Here is a 17,358-nt window from a genome sequence, read left to right as displayed (position 1 = left end):
CTCTCAATCCCTTCATTTTCCACCTCAAGTTCTGTGGCAGAGAGTGACTCCCTGATACACAGAGCCACCCCTCTTCCTCTTCTCCCTCTCCTGTCTCTCCTAAAGAGCCTGTAATCCCCCAGTGTAGCACTCAAATCATGCATGTTGTCCCACCATGTTTGTGAGATGGTGACTACATCATAGTCACCCTGGTGGACCAGGACTTCCAGCTCCTCTTGCTCATTGTCCATGCTGTGTGCATTGGTGTACATGCACTGCAGCTGGGCTCTCGACTTCTCAGTTGACCCTAATTTGTGCCCCACTCTTTCCTCTACAGAGGGATGGATTTCCTCACCCACCCCCTTCAGACCTAGTTTAAAGCCCTCTTAATGAGCCCTGCCAACTCTAGTGCTAGGACTCTCTTACCCTTTCTAGATAATTACACCCCATCAGGACCCAGCAGGTTGGATGCAGTGAAAGTTGCCCCATGATCAAAGAAACCAAAATTCTGCCGCTGGCACCATCCCCTGAGCCAATTGTTGATGGTGTGGGTTCTCCTGTTCCTCTCAGTGTACACCCCTGCCACTGAGGGAACTGAGCAGAACACCACTTGAGCTCCTGCCCCATCAATCAATTGTCCAAGGGCCCTGAATTCTTTTTTAATTGCCCTGGTGCCCTTCGTGTCAATCTCATCGCTCCCAGCCTGTATTACCAGCAGAGGGTAATAGTCAGAGGGCTGGATCAGCTTTGGAAGTCTCCTTGTGATATCCCTTACCCACACACCAGGTAGGGAGCAGACCTCCCTGTGGGATGGGTCAGGATGACATATGGGTCCCTCAGTCCCCCTCAGGAGAGAGTCCCCAACAACTGTAACTCTTCTCCTTTTCTTTGTGGAGCTGGTCGTTATAGTTGGTGGGGACCGCTTGGGCTTAGGCACATCCCCAGATGGCAGCTCTTCAGCCCTCTCATCTCCACTGCCCTCGGCCTGCAGGGCCTCATACTTATTATGCAAGGGCAGTGGACGAGGAGGAGAAGGCCAGGATGGATTTCCCTTACCACCCCTGACAGGGACCTGTATCCATGCCTCCCTGTTTCCAGGGACACTTCCCTCAGTAGGGGAGATCTGCAGAGCCTGCTCCCACATATCTAACTCCCTTTCACCTTCCCTTATTTCCCTGAGCCTAGATACCTCATCCTTCAACTCAGCCACTTCATCCTTCAGTTCCGCCACCTGGAAGGTGAGGGGAGAGTCAGCAGTGTCTGGGGAAGATATGTGAGGTTTGGCGGTTCTCTCCTCTGAACCTCGTCCTCCCCTCCTTCTTTCAGGGAATCTGTGATGAAGTGGCAGAGCCTAGAAGCAGGTAAAATCAAATACTGCCTGTGCCACAGCCAAAGCACTACAGCAGATGTATCTCATACCATTTATGCCTCAGCTTCCCCATCAAGAAATTAAAACCAAACAACCTCTTACAAAACATGCAAACCAGGAACTAAATCCACTGACATTTCCAAGGTGAAGCGGTTCCTTGAGGACAGAGGTTTAGCCTCAGATGCATTTAATGTAGTGACTATTAGGCTTATTGATTCTAGTGCAGTGATTTTAGTGATTTTAGGCTTATTGATTGTAGGCTACCACTGGCTTTTTATTGTGATACCAATTCAGAGGCAATACAGCTAAGGGCAGTAAACTAAAGTGAATTCTTTTTGACCCTGAATCAACGCAGGCCTTTGCTTTCAGGCAATGGAGTGGCACTGGTGCACCACTGGTGTTGCTTTTACTAGGGGAAAAAAAATAAAGCAGCCTTCTGAGAAGTCTTACTCAGTTCCTTCCAATTTGTAGTGCCTTGATGGTGATATATATTTTACACAGAAGAACTACTACTGAGATCTAACACTGGACAAGCTGTGGCTTTCTCTCAGCTAGATACACCTCAGTTCCTAGCCACTTTGGCTGCTTTAAGATTTTAATGTAGATAAATTTTGGGTGGAATTAGGGAAAAAGCCACATCTCTGTTCACCCAAAGTAGGCACGGGCTTAGAGTGAATCTGGGACAGTATATGCCTTTCTAACAGGTGAAAGCCAGAGAAAAGGGTTCAACTGGAATATTCAAAGAAACAGCAAGACAAGGAACCTTCTTTTACTTCTAAATTGAGCACATCTTTTTGAGAAATAGCAGACATGGACACTTTAAAGCCCTTCTATTTCTCTTTTGGAGCACAGCCTAACTTTGAAGCTTCATCCAGAGAACCCATACACAAAACTACAAGGCAGCCAGGGATGGTAAGCCACCCTGCTTCGTGCAGTGCAATTCTGCTGTGACCACGACAGCAGTAGTTTTGCTGACACCATTCCACTGCTGCTGGGCAATGTTGAGGGAAGACCCACAACAGCCACAGCTGCAGCTGCTGGCATTTGCAGCTTCCACCTGAGAAAGCCTGTTGCTCTGGGAGCCTCCCGTGGAAACTCCTTGACTCTGCCATTTCATCACAGATTCCCTGAAAGAAGGAGGAGAGGATGAGGTTCAGAGGTGTAGTGGTTTGAGCCTTAACTGAGAGTTAAAAGCTCAAATGGGGAAAAGGCTGAGAATCTCTTCACCCCCACCTCCTCCCTCCAAACAGGGAGAGGAGGGAAAAAAAAAAAGGTAAGGAGCAAACCCACTAAGCAACAATCTGGAGTCAGCTTGGAAGTAGAGAGGCAAGTAATTTTTTTTTTTTTCCTTCAAAATATATATATATATAGCAATAACAGGGAAAAAAGGTTCACAAGGGCAAGGAACAAAAATGGATGGGAGGGGAATAGAAAAAGAATAATACAAAACCAGTCTGTCTCTGAGAAGGCGCAGAGGCAGCAGGGAGAAGGATCAGGTCCGGCCACGTGGCTGAGGAGCAGGAGAGCAGCTGCAGTAGCTCTCATCCAGCAGAGGCAGGAGCCAAAAAGGAGATCCAACAGCTATGAGGTCCTGCTTTTTTATACCCTTGCTGGGCAGGGAGGGGGAAGTGGAACAGACTCAGCTTTCCTAGGGGGAGACGCCCTTCAGGGAGTGTAAAGTACCCACAAGCCCTCCACCCTGCTTTCTTCTTTTGTTTTCAGAAAAAGGTGTTAACCCACCACAAGAGGAAAGGATGAGGTTCAGAGGAGAAAACCGCCAAACCTCACATATCTTCCCCAGACACTGCTGACTCTCCCCTCACCTTCCAGACTATTATTAAACTCTGACTTCTCAATGTCTCTGCTGACCCCTGACATCCCACTGCAGTCTCCCAGCTCTGTCCCCAGTACAGAGATCTGTGCTTGTCTGGCTGTCCTTCCCTCTCCCAGGCCCTGCATCCACCTGGAACGCTGCCACCAGGCCCCACCCTCACCTCTCTTCTACCTAGTCTCAGCAGCCCTCTGTCCAACAAACCTGAGCGTTGCCGACCCCATTGAAAAGCTTTCTGCTGACTCTAGCCTCACCCTCTCCAGACTCCTTCTTTAAAATTTAAATCACTATCTGTATGGCTTTAGCTTTAAGTCTCTCTAGGTGGAACAGCTTTGAAAGGTAATGTATTTTTAATGAAGGGTGGAAAATGGACAAACCATTTTTAGATACAGCTATGACAAATATTTAGGTTTTTAAGGTCTGGGGTTTTTTGGTGGGTTTTTGTGGGGGTTTTGTTTGGTTGGTTTGGGTTTTTGGGGGGTGGGTTTGCTGCACAGTAACTCTAACAGTTGCTTTCACAGCTATATACACATTGATAAACTAAAGTAGAAAGGATTCATCTCTGGAAGGAAAGTGTTTAAAATGGGATTCATTAACTCAGGACAGGTTTACAAGCCTTTCTTTTCCCACTGCTTAGATGACAGGAAGACAAGATAGAAACCTTCATTTTGAATATGGAACAGCAGAAGCAGTCCCTCAAATAGAGCATAACCTCACACACTTCAGCAGAAGTCACATCTGCATGCTTCAACTGAAAATGGAGTCCCTGAAGTCTGTGTTAATCCAGCTCCCTTCACAATTGCACCAGGAAAGCTCTGTTAACCTCACTGGAAGCACATTTGTTCAGCTGAACATATGAGTGATCCTACCACCCAACTCTGTGTTTAAGCTATTTTGTTTCCCTTGCTTTTTTTCTCAGTTATCTAACTAGAACACAAGGTTCCAAGTGGAACCTGGATCCACTTCACAAACGTGTGGCGAGTCTGCAGTCATGTCCAAGGGGGTTGGAACAGAGCTAAAGTCCTCTATCCAGCTCTTATATTTACCTGTCAGCAATCACCTGCTCAGCTTTGACAATGCTGAAACAACCACACTCAAATAGAAAGATGCATCTTATTTAAAGTACAGAAAGAAACCACACATGGTAGCAGCCTGGGGTTTCAGGCTGCTTGCCTGTCCTCCTGGGCCAAGCACAGTACACTCCCATATGCATATAAATCATATGCATATAAATCTGCTGCACAACACAGCTCCAGAGTGATCCTCCTGCTGCAGGGGAGCTCAGCCTGGGTACGAGCAGTGCAGGACTTTGCTGGAGAAGCGGTATCAGGACCATTGATGTATCACACTAATTTCTTGCTCTCCTTATGGACTAAAACTTGGCAACTCATTCATACAGAAGAGATTCAGTATTTGTTATAAACTAAATGTAAACAAGAGCAAAACATTTCCTTTCAGCTCACCCAACCTCCTCCCAGCAGGGGCTGCCTGCCACTCTCCTGGCGGTGCTGTGACAGCAAGCAGTTACGTGGGCTCTGATGAACCTGATCTGTGACAGAGAAGGAGCCCAGATGAGCGGCTGCTTCCCTGCCACCATCATTCAATCATCTGGAAATCCAATTTGTATCTTGTTTGGCAGGCAGGCAGCCATCTGCTCCAAGGGTATGCTCCAAGGGCAGCTGCCAAGTACTGAGCAGGCCTGCTGCCATAGGGTAAACTAATTGCCTTTATTAGACTGGTATAGGTTGAGAACTAATGATATAGAATGTTTCTCCACAAAAGAAATCAAAAGTATGGGGGTTTTAAAATACAGTTAAGAATTTCCTTGATTTCTCTAAGAGCTTTCAGATGACCAGCATCCACCCACAGGGGACTGCAACTCAGTTGCATGGGCAGAGTAGCAAATGAGATGAGTACCTGCCCCACAGGATGGTTCCTGCCCTATCAAAGGCAGCTTTTGTGCAGATGCACCCTGCCTAACCTATGGCCATGGTGCCAATGGAAATGGATTAGATGCACACAGAGCATGGGCAGCTTGAAAACATCCCATGACAGAATTATGTGGTCTATGTGTTAATGTGACCTGCTTTCCAGATCTCCCATCTGAGCCACATCAGAGAGGGAAGAGTTCTTGGTGCTGCAATGCCATTTTCCAAGGTTTTTTCAGCATCTCCCTGCTGCACCAGAATGATACTAGGCCTTTAAAGGGAGAGGAAAAGGGTGGAGGGAAGCTCTCTAAAATAGACATTGCAGAATTAAGTTTGTTGTATGTGACAAGCATGCAAATCCCCAGCAATTATCCCAGGCAGTGCTCTCAGTCTCTCCCTACAGCCCATCCTTGTTCTGAGAGCATTCTTGGTAAGCTTGATCAGAACTTATACATTCCCAGAAACCCCTAGCTGCAAAAAAATGCAGTGTTTTTCCAAGGAAATGGTGGGGTATGTGGAAGTGGAGAGGACACAGAGGAAATAGTTTTAATCCTCAGCCTAGAAATTCTGTTTATGTTTAGGGGAGATACCCAAGAGGTCCCTTGCCTCTGCTTTTTCCCCAATACAGTGTAATTGCCCACATGTCATTGGCCTTCCCCTTGTGGCTGTCTCCAAACATAGTCACTGCCCCTCACACAGAGGTATCTCACTGGTCTGAGAAGCAGGAGAGCCAAAGAGCATTTCCCTACCTCTGTTCAGTGCTGTGACTAATGCATATTTGAGTAGGGTCCTGATTAAAGACTGAACTGTTCACAATCCATCCTGCTCTCTGAAAATTCCTCTCAAGCTAGTACTACCAGCTGAGCAGTTCTGCCCAGGTGAGCAGTTCTGTAGTCTGGCATCATTCACTCATCCGTGTTGAGATACGACACAGTTACATGTGGTACACTTGCAGAATGGATGGGCAATGTGGTCAGATAAAGAGACACAAATGACACTGCTCGTTTCACACCTCCATCAAGATTCAGCCTGGTGATTGTGACAGATGCAATCCTGGCCATGTCTGTCCAGAAAGAACCAAACCAAGTATCATGTTCTTTCCTATATGATCTCAGAAAGCTGTACAGGCAGGCTTTCTGCATTGCTGACCTGGAGTAGGTGTGAAGCAGAGCTTACAGATAAAGGAACCTCTGCCTGACACCCAATTCGCTCAAGGACTCAGATGCACCACACAACAAAAGGGCTACCAAACATCAGACCCTAAAGTATAAGTTTTAGAACTAGAAGCACCTGCTCTGTTGGCATGATTCAACCCTAACACAAATGCTCCATGCTCATCTGTTGCCTTTGGTTCTCCACTGACAAAGGAGAGTAACAAAAAGACATCTGGCAATATCTCTCCACATGGTATCTTCCTTTACTGCAAAAAGGAGTGGGAAGGAGGGGGTGGGGAAAGAGCAGTGGGCACAAGAAGGGAAAAGTGTTTTTAAATCCCCACAGGATTTGCCAGGAGCAGGTTTGGGTAAATGGGTGGAGAGGAAGACAAAGGAGGATTGGTGAGAGTTAGAGAACATTCTGTGCCATTCTGAGCATGAAATAGAAGTTGTTACCAAAAAAAAAAAGGGAAGAAGGGGGAGGGGTGTGGGTGGAACTGCAGCACACAACTGCCCACAATGACGATATCCTGTGGCAAAAAGAAACACACATCATTTCCTACTTTATGCCTAGGGAGCTACCTCTTCTGACCTTGCAGGCTGTGTACCAAAGTCTGGAAGGTGTGTGCTGTGCGGCTCTGTGCCCTTTAGAGATGAGCTGAAGGAGCCCTTACGTGCCTAAGGCTCTGTGGTGGCTATGTGATGGCCCTAGCAAGTAAGACATGTTTCAACTACTTAAGTCATGAGAACTGCATACAACGCTGAGATTTTCCTGCCATAGTGTTTGATGGAATATGAAACATTTGTGCAAAGACATGATGGAACTAAATCTATGTATTGATGACTACAGCGAAGACCTGGAAGGATTTCCATTGCTGATCTTTGCCTAAAATGGCTTGATTTCTGTGCTATCTTAGCTAAAGCAGCAAATGCCATGGCTTAGTCATGAGGTCTGTGGTGACAGGTTGGACTTGATGATCTTTGAGGTCTCTTCCAACCTTGGTGATTCTGTGAAAGCACCAGCAGCCACTCTTATGGAACGAAAGCCCCAGTCTCCTCCAGTTTAGTCAGCCTCCCACAGCAGCTGGCAGCCAGCACGCTGTTCAGGAAAAGGGCTCTGTGTACACACGCTGCGAGTCTTGGGCCAATAGCTCTGGGCTATCAGACATGATTTTTATGGAATCACATTGGAGAATAGAATATAGAATAGAATATAGAATAGAATAACCAACCATTATCTAACTCTACCAAGTCTGGTGCTAAACCATATTCCTCAGTACCAGAATTAAGGAAGGCATTAGACCTGAAGTCCTTTAGCCTGTGAGTTCCTTCTGTCCTGCAACCACACTGGAGCTGACACCACCTGTACAGCACCTGACAGCAATAATGTGTTCAGCTCTTGAGGGGTAGAGAGCTACACAGTGTAAAGGACTCCTTAGCCTTACTCTTGTAGTCTCCTTTCCCGTCATTCATTTCAACATGCTAAATAGTGTCCCACCTCCTTTGGTCAGTATTCCCATACCTCAACATGAGGACAAGGGACTGTGGTGGATTAAGGCTAGTAGCCCCACACAGCCACTCACCTCATCAAGAATCAGAGGGGCAAAAGCAGGAAGCCTTATGGGCTGAGCCAAAGACAGGTGAAGCAAAGATGCACACACAAGCACAGCAAAGCAAGGAGCACATGCCCTGCTCATAGCCACATCAAGCACACAGGGATGTCTGCAGGGGGTCCCTTGGCTGTTCCCTATGCAAGGAGTCATCACTGTCACCTAGTGTTTATCTTTTGCAGAAGGAGAATATCCTCAGAGGAGATCAAGGTAGCACAGGAAGGTAATGGCAAAGTCTGGCACTGGCACAAACTGATATTAATGGGAACCACAAATCCAGAGAAGATGAAAAGGTTTAAAAAAATACCCAAGAAACCTTAAGGGTGCCAGCAAGTCTTTATACCAAAAACTCTTAGAAACGTGCACCAAAGAGGAGGGGGTTGTCCTCCTGTGATGAATTTTCTTAAAGGAAATGGCAGCAGGACCTCAGGGAGGACAGTGCTGTTCTAACACAAGGCACTGACAGGTCAGAGCATGCACTCCAGCAGTGAACAGGAGAGCTTGGAAAAGAGCAGCCCAGGAGATGGGAAGGGAGGAATAAGACAGTAACTCTATGGCTGATAAAAAACAAGCAGGGAAAGGCAGTCTGTAGATGACTACTTTTCCTTACACATGCACCTGGCAGGAAACTTACATCCCTGTCCACTAAGCATTTCTTCTACTTCTTCCTTCCATTACAATGATCTTCTCCCAGTATGCATTTATTATTGGCAGATTCATTTCAGCATAAGGAAGACATCACAACTACAACACACAGCAATTATTTTCTTAATTAACTTCCCAGTGATGCAAATCACATGGCAAAAAAAAAAATCATGAGCCAGATTACACCAAACTTATACTAATTTGGGGTTCTTCTTTGTAGCCTTATTTGTGTTTCCTTTCTTCAAAGAGTCACATTTTCAATTGCTATGTCCAGAAGTTTATATTAAATAAGGAAAAAAGCATACAAGATTATTAAACATTTATGCACCTCGACCCAAAATGTCACAATCATTGCCCAGATATTGTACAAAAGCAACATGGAGATTTATGTGACTTTCTATGGTTTATGGCACATACATAGATACCTAGGTGACTTTTGGATTGTACCTGTCATGAACAATAGAATCTAAAAATCAAAACTTTGGCTTCCCATAGCTCTGGTTTAGAATAGAATAAACCAGGTTGGAAAAGACCATCAAGGTCATTGCATCCAAACTATTATCCAACCCACCTGATCAACTAAACCACGCAACCAAGCACCCTATCAAGTCTCCTCCTAAACACCTCTAACGATGGTGACTCCACCACCTCCCTGGGCAGCACATTCCAATGGACAATCACTCTATGTAGAATTTCTTCCTAACCTCCAGCCTAAACCTCCCCTGGCACAGCTTGAGACTGTGTCCTCTTGTTCTGGTTGCCTGGGAGAAGAGACCAACCTCCACCTGTCCACAACCTCCCTTCAGGTAGTTGTAGAGAGCAATAAGGTCTCCCCTGAGCCTCCTCTTCTCCAGGCTAAGCAACCCCAGCTCCCTCAGCCTCTCCTCATAGGGCTTGTGTTCCAAGCCCCTCACCAACTTCGTTGCCCTTCTCTGGACACGCTCCAGCAACTCAACATCTTTCCTGAACTGAGGGGCCTAGGAACTTTTCTTCACCCTTCATCTTCAAATGACACTTTCTTCCACTCTTGCCAGAGTTTACAAATTAATGAATCTGGGTTGTTAAGCACGCTCCCTTCAGATGAGGAAGTAAACAGATCCAGAGGTAATAGTAACCATTTCATGCACTCTCATGGGTATTTCTTCTACCTGCTCAGGTCCTTTGGTGGGGGCTGAAGTGCAAGCAGTGTTTGCAGTTCTTGTTTTCCCTTGTTCTGCTGCATTTATTTACACCCTAAAACCTTAGGGTACTTCACTCACCATGCCATGGCTGTGGAACACCCAGAGGATGGTTCTTGAAAATCAGGGTCAGGGATCAGATTCTAAATCCCTTTAAATCATGTCCTGGAAGTGATGATAAACCCACTGCTCCAAGGAGGACAGGCAAGTATGAGCTCCCTCTTTAAAGCAGCTGGTCTCTCAGACTCAAAAGAGGTCAGGTAAGGACATGGGTTAAAAAACCCAAACTACCCAGCAGTAAATGTCACTGTGGTATTTCCCGAAAGAGTCATGAAAATGTTATTTGTTGCGCCAAATACACCCCCAAAGCAGTTGTCTTCCACAGCTTATTTTACTCAGCCACACTAAAACAGAACAGTTACCATTCCAGCCTTCTGGGCAGTATGACCATCCCAGCTCATCCCACCACAAACAAGGCAAATCAGCTCATTCCTCTGTGCTGTCCCCCAGCCTTCTCCTCAGCCATACAACACACCTGGTCTATCACAAAGCACCAGCAACCAGCTCATATGAGAGACATCCCATCCTACCCCTCCAGGCGCAGACCTCTGCAGAGTGTTTGTCAACCTAGATTATCCTGTCAGAGGCACTCAGCCTAGTTCTGCCTTTCCCTTTGGTGTTGCAATCTCTGCAGCTCACAGGTCAGCTTTAGAGCAGCCAGGGTTTGAGTTGAGGCCCAAAAGCTTCGTCATCAGGCATAGAAGTTTGTCAAAACAATGAGATGCCTCAAGTAAGCGTGATTTGTTTATCTGCCAAAGACATGACATATAGCTATCAGGTTCATTTCATTGCAAGTGGTTTCTTGCATCCCCCTACCCCTGTGTATATCTTAGGACAGAGATTTACACAATGTGAACACTTTCACAGGGCCTCCAGAGATGCCAGACTTCAGTGACAGAGCAGGCTGAAGAAGTTTTCAGTAAAATAGCCCAGTTCCTTTAGGGGAATGTTCTGGGGGAACGTTTTGAAAGGCACACAGATCTACAACTTCCCTTCAGTAAAGCCTAAAGAAAAAAAAATATCTGAGCCAAGATGGTTAGGCAGAATCAGCTATTCAGTTTGCTATGAGCTCAACATCAACTGGCATCTGTTTGAACACACCACTGCAGTGACAAACAACCTTAGCCGCCTCAGGGCCCTGCTTCTCCTCTGCTGCCCAGACGTCTTGCACATTTCCTACTCCCCTCCTCAGCAAGTACAGAAGGGAGATGGTCACAGCTCTGGGGTGCCTCCTGAGAGCTGAGATCTAACTACTGAGACCAGCCTTTAGAGCTCAGTCAGATGAATATCAAACCCCTAATATTTTACATTTCAAGGTTGAGCAAAAGTTAAAAAAATTAAGATAAAGCCCCTAAACTAGTCCCTCCCCAGGAAAGCAAGTCAGCTTACAAACAGATCTATTTAATAATGGTAATAATTAGGAATCTGAGAGAGGATCTCACTTACCAGAGCACATTACTGCCACATTGACCATTAATACTTTACAGCCTCTCAACTGCTAAAGTCTGCCTTCTTGACTGAAATCTGGCTGCTGCTTACATCTACCACTGATTAACCTTTGACATTAAAATCAGGCTGCACCATCAATAATTGGAAGAAGTTCATTTGTCCACACCTAAGAAGCTTCAATCTCTGTTGCACTCTCCAGAACCCTGAACTGAACTGTGCACCACTTGAGAACTCTTTACTCTGATTGAAGGTCCTCCCTCCTGGTCCTGTGCAGCACTAGGGACAAAATCCCTTTTCAATCTCATCAGGCTGTTTTCCAGTCTTTGCTCTACAAATGTCTCCTGTCTTGGTGTTATTCCCTTCAGTTTTGCTTCAGCCCATTAGTTAATACTATGATTCCCAAAAGAAAATACATCCTGAAGTTAGCCCTAAGGAAAGATCAATGGCTCCAGACACTCTCTGAACTACACAAATACACAGCATCAAGAAATGGAGCTTCTCACATAGGTGTTGGCACTGCTGTTGTGGAGTGCAAATGGAGAGGAGATGGGAACAAAAGTTGTCCAGCTTTTCATCTACCAGCACCTCCAAGTCCTTCTCCACAGGGCTGCTCTCCATCCCTTCACCCCCAGCCTGTATTCATGCCAGGCACTGTCCTGATTCAGGTACAGGAACTTGTGTTTGGCCTTGTTGAACTTAATAAGTTTCACATGGGTCCACTACTTGATCAAATCCAGGTTCTTCCAGATGAATCTTATTCCACAGGCAGGCCAGCTGCACTACTCAACTTGGTATCATCTGAAATTTGCTGAGGGTGTGCTTAATCCCATTGTTCACATTGCTGATGAAGATAGTAAATAGTGCTGGTCCCAGTACAGACCCCAATATCCACACCTCACTTGCCTGCTGCAGCAATACTCTTTTACTATGCCCCTAATTCATCCCTACATCAGACAGCTGCTGTGCACAGGCTGATGTGGCACTGTACAAGGAACAACATCATAAAACATGCAAATAAGGGTTGCTTCATGAAGGACACATGCTCACAGGTGAATTAAAGCAGCAGAGCTATGCTTCCTTCTGGAAATACTTGCAGCAGGTCTGGCCATCAAAGCTGAACCGTACTGCTGAGCTGTGGCTGCGTACTTGAGGCACTGTCAACATGCAGTTGGTTCACTGTTCCTGCTCTTCTGACTTAGTGACTATTTCTAGCTCTGGTAGAAATTCATCTGCTTCCCAACTCCAGAGTTCTTTTTCATTTGAAGGGTAATCTGGGCTCTCTCGTGGCCTGCTCTTTGCTAAGGAGCACAGATGATACCCAGAGAATTGTCTTGGCAGCACTCTGTTGCTTACAGGATTTTGCAAGATTATATACAGTGATTTCCTGCCACCCTCCCTCTAAAGGTATTGATTTCTCCTGCCTCTTGCTCTCCACAGGATCTGAAAGGACTATCTCTGAAAGGGCTAAGGCTAAGCTCCTCCATTTTTGTGAAGACAGTTTACTTGAGAGATGAAACATCTGCCTGAGAAACCAGATGCAAATGAAAATAATAGTGTTTACACCCCTGACCAAAAAAACAACAACCAACCACAAAAAAACCCAAAACCACAGAAAGAGCTGGGACCACAGGTTTTTCTGATAAGTGATATAAACAAGCATTCACTCTGCAAAGCATGGCAAACATCAGGGTGGGGGCAGCAGGGCAGAAAGACAGAATGAGGCCAGGATCAAGGAAAGGTGAAGCTGTGCATGAAGGGAGGTCAGAGAGGAGCTGGCTACAGTGGACAGCCCTGGCAGGAGCTGAAAATAGGCTGAGGGTTAAACCACATAGCCAGTGCTGAGCTACACCTGAGCAGAAACAAAGCCAGCCAAAGCAAAGAGGAGCTCAAGAGATGTTGCTCTCCCAGAGGCAGCCCTACACCACCACAGCTCTGCTAGCAATGTCCTTGGTTTCCTCTTGGATGGGCACCCTATAGTCACCAAAAATACAGGGAACAATACATTTAGGTTCTGTTAGACTGCTCCCTCCAAACAAAGCAGGCTTTAACTACGAGTGCCCAAGCCCTTATAACTGTAGGATTTGGGGAGTGAGGTGGAGATTACAGGCAAGGACAACAAACAGGAGCTTAAGTATTTGAGCTCTTATTTACTGTTAACAAAAAGCTGCAAATCAGCAGCTAAGGCTGGAGCAGCCACTGTGCCCATGTCCCAGCTGTGGCGTGCAGTGCCTGTCCCTACACACAGGGCAGGGAGGGAACTTCCTCTGGCCATAAAACACAGAAGGGAGATGCAACCAGCTCAGGAGCCATCGCAGAGGGCCAAAAGCATTCATGAATATCAGTTCCTGAACTGAGGGATGACGGTCTTCACCATGGCCCTGACCACCACAGCAACCTAAGGACAGGTGACACTGCCATTTCAAACAGCTTTAGAACTTTTTGCAAGTTTAATTCAGCCCTTGCAATAACTTAGAATACAACTAAAGCTTCTGTCCATGCCTTTAAAAAAAATAAATCTGAACACACCACAGCAGTTCTCACACTGCTCTGATGATACATAATTCCCATCTCCTCCTCAGACTGCATGCACTCATTTGTTCCACCGAGTTCACAGTGATCTGTTTGGAAAGCTGATCTGAGCTGACAGCAATCCCACTGCACAAATTGATAATGCTGTACTCCAACATGTAACACCCCACCCCCCACTCTGAGAAGCATACACAGAATAAATACACACAGGGTCCTTCAGTTCAGCAGTCAATAAATACACAATATAAATGGAGAGCTGCAGTTTTGTTCTATTACTGGACAAATACACAGAAAGATGAGGAGTGCATGATTATAGGGGGATGTGGTAAAGAAACTCCTGGTTTTGCAGATGCTGTGGTCCTGCTTAGCCATAATGGAGGTAGTGAAGGGCTGTCTGGAGCTCAGGCATTGCTACATTGTCCCTATGGCAATTACCATTCTCCACTTTGGAAGAAACGTATGGATGGCCACAGTAACAGCAACAGTGACTGCATCACTCTTTGGCACACCTTCTTTTAATGCATCACTTATCCTGCAATGCAGGCACTGATACTTTGCTTTTGTCTCAAATAGTCAAGGATCTGCCAGTAAAAAAAACCAAAACCAAACCCACACAACCAAAAACCCAAAACCAAACCAGTACAACAACAAAAAAAAAAACACCCAAACCCACCCAAAACCAAACAAAAATATCATAGCATTTCAATCCCTGGGCACATTTAGGTGGTCAGTGTGGCAGTTCGTATTTGACTGCATACATCAGCTGTATAAACCAGAAAGGATCAAAATCTACAGAGTGCAAAACTTCAGTTCTGCATTCAGTGTACCCTAGAACTGAAACATGGCACTGATTCTGCAGGGCCTTGTTTTTGTTTTTCAGATCAATGATTGTCACCATTCATTATAATATTAATACAAATTAAGGGAACTAGAATACATGAACATCAGAAACCAAACATTGCAAGAGCAGAAATCTCTTTCAAGGGACCTTTAATAGCAGGTTGGACAAGCCCTGAGAAGCCACTATGGGGAGAGCAGAAGAATCCTGCAAGGGACCATGGTGATGGATTGACACCATCTGTCTACACCTATCTTTAACTGAGGCAATTCTGTGGTGACCCTAGAGGGACCATTCCAGATGTAAGTTGGTACAGCTATAACTACAGAAATACTCTGCTCTGACATTTCTCATCAGCTAGGTCTAAGTTTCTGCTAGCCTGCTTCCCTGCAACACTTGGCCAGATGAGAACTGATCAGAAGATAATTTATTGCCCGCTGGAGTTCAGAGGGTGTGATCATTAGTGAAAATGACAGATGAACAATCAACCCTTTGGGGAAACAATAGAAACAGCAACATGTTTACACACACAGAGGGAGCTGACATACCCAGTGCAAATATTTGCAAGCAGCCTTTATAACTATGCAGATCACAAGGGCTGATGAGCTCAGGGCCCAGCACTCTCAACAAGGGGAACACAGAGACAGGCAGCCTCCCAGTCCCACAGGCAGCTTGCTCCTGCTGTACACAATGAGCAAACTTGCTCCTGCTGACAGAGGCTTAGGCTGTCTACAGTGCAGCCCAGTGTGGATTTAAACTACTGCTAACCCAGTGAGCCAGTTATGCAGTTGTCACAGCATGGACTGCAAAAGTAACATAAGCAGCTGAATAAATCCTTCAGGAACTGTCCCACGTGGCTGCAGCTCATTTAACACCAGCTCTGACTGAAGCATAAACCTATCTGTCTAAGCCTAGCTTTTGGGATGCACTCATAAGCTAGGAGTTTCAGTCTGGGCTGATCTTCGCAGTGCCACATCAACTAGAGGAACCTGCAGTGGACAAGTGATACCTCAGGGCTTTGAAAGTCCTGGGTGCGCCAGCAATTTCTTCTGCTGCCTTGGAGTCATTTGGGTTTTTCTGTACTTGGAGTAGTTCTAAGTAAAAACATTCCCACTTCTAGCACAGCTGCTTTCAGAAGCTAATTTTGCCCAGTGAGCACTCTGTGGGCGAAGAGTGCTGCGTTGCTGTTAAGTGCACAGTGGTAGTCGATTCAAACTTACTTGCCATGAGGAAAAAATAAACTTGCTTAAAAACCGCTATAGAGCTTTACAGTTCTCAAATGCACATAAGCTTTGAAAACAGAATACCTTACAAAACTACCTGGAAGGCAGCAGACTGTTTAAGTCATGCTCTTCACGTAACGCAACTAACTGGTGCTGTGGCCTCATCATAAATTTACCAGGAGACAAACCCACTTCCTATTGACCCTTACTAAATCTTTAAACAAACATCTTTGCAATCTTTTCCAGACATCTTGAGAGAAATTCATTCTTTTTACTATTGCACCAGCTAAAATGAGTATAACCAAAGGCAAAATGTGTTCAACAAGAACCCATGCAATAACCAGTGCAGCAGAAAGACAAGCCCAGAGCATGCCCCAGAAGCTATTAGCTAGCTTACAGGTTTGACACAGTCTTGGTTTATATGAACAGCCTAGAATTTAATAAAAGTAAGGCAAGTAGCAGCATTTTTATTTACACTTCAGGTTTTTAAATATCTCAACAAAAAGTAGGCTCCAAAGACCACTTAAAGGTTTCTCCCTACTTGCTTCTGTTAAGAAAAAAACAAGCAGTAAAACAATGGAGATGCATTAAGATACTAGGACAGGAAAACACCAAAAATGTTTTTAGACAGTGAGAACTCTGCAGAGTGAACTCTCACCAGCAGTATCTTATTTGATAGAAGCCTACATCAAGACATAAGTCTCTAACAAACTGCAGCCCAGATCCAACAGGTATTCAAGCCAAAAGAGCAAGGGCTTTTCTTTAATAGCAGTAAAACTAGCCTTGACCATTGCTGGAGAGAAGTCCACAAGCAGAGCTACTCTGACTAGTCACAGCAACATCAGTACCACTAGAGGATGAGAAGACAGAGCCAGGTCACCACCAGAGCAGGTAGGACAAAACTCAGATGAAAAGCAGAACTACACGTTTGAGGAGATCAATTTTTTTGTCCATCGATTTTCCATTACCTTGTTTCTCTCACCCAACTTTTGCTACCAACTTGTGTCTCCCTACACCTCTGTCAGCAGCAGCTACTCTCACCAGGTCCCACACTGGTGTAAAGCCAAGCAGGAGGCACCCTCCATTTTACCTACACCTACAAACAGGGGAAGGCATAAACACAAGTACAGAGGGAAGTGCTGTTTGAAGAAAATAAACTGAATGAAGGAGTCAGAAGGAAGAATTAAGGACAACATGGAGGAAATGGACTTGAAACCCTAAGCTCTACCCTTTGGGGCAATTAGGCAGCAGGTCTCAGGCTTATTCTCAGGCCTCAGCAACTAAAAAGCCACATTAGCAAATTCTTAGCATCTAAGAGAGAGAGAACTCAGAGACAGCACTCCTTCCACTCCAGTAACACCACTATGCAATTGCCTGTCCCAGGAGACAGAGCACCTCACAGCACTCACAAGATCAAGAGAAAGGGAATCTTGATTATATCAACAAACTGACATGCAACAGCAGCTATCTCCAAAACATACAAACAACAAAGAAACACTAAACCTCAAACATTGTCTGGCACTTTCCTCAGTTCAAGTTGAAGCAAATGAGCAGTCCTTCCAGCT

The sequence above is a fragment of the Melanerpes formicivorus genome, unplaced genomic scaffold (genome assembly GCF_026170545.1).
Source record: "Melanerpes formicivorus ecotype bairdi unplaced genomic scaffold, bMelFor1.0.p_v2 SCAF_58, whole genome shotgun sequence".
NCBI lineage: Eukaryota > Metazoa > Chordata > Aves > Piciformes > Picidae > Melanerpes > Melanerpes formicivorus.
Note: the sequence above shows the minus strand (reverse complement) of the source record.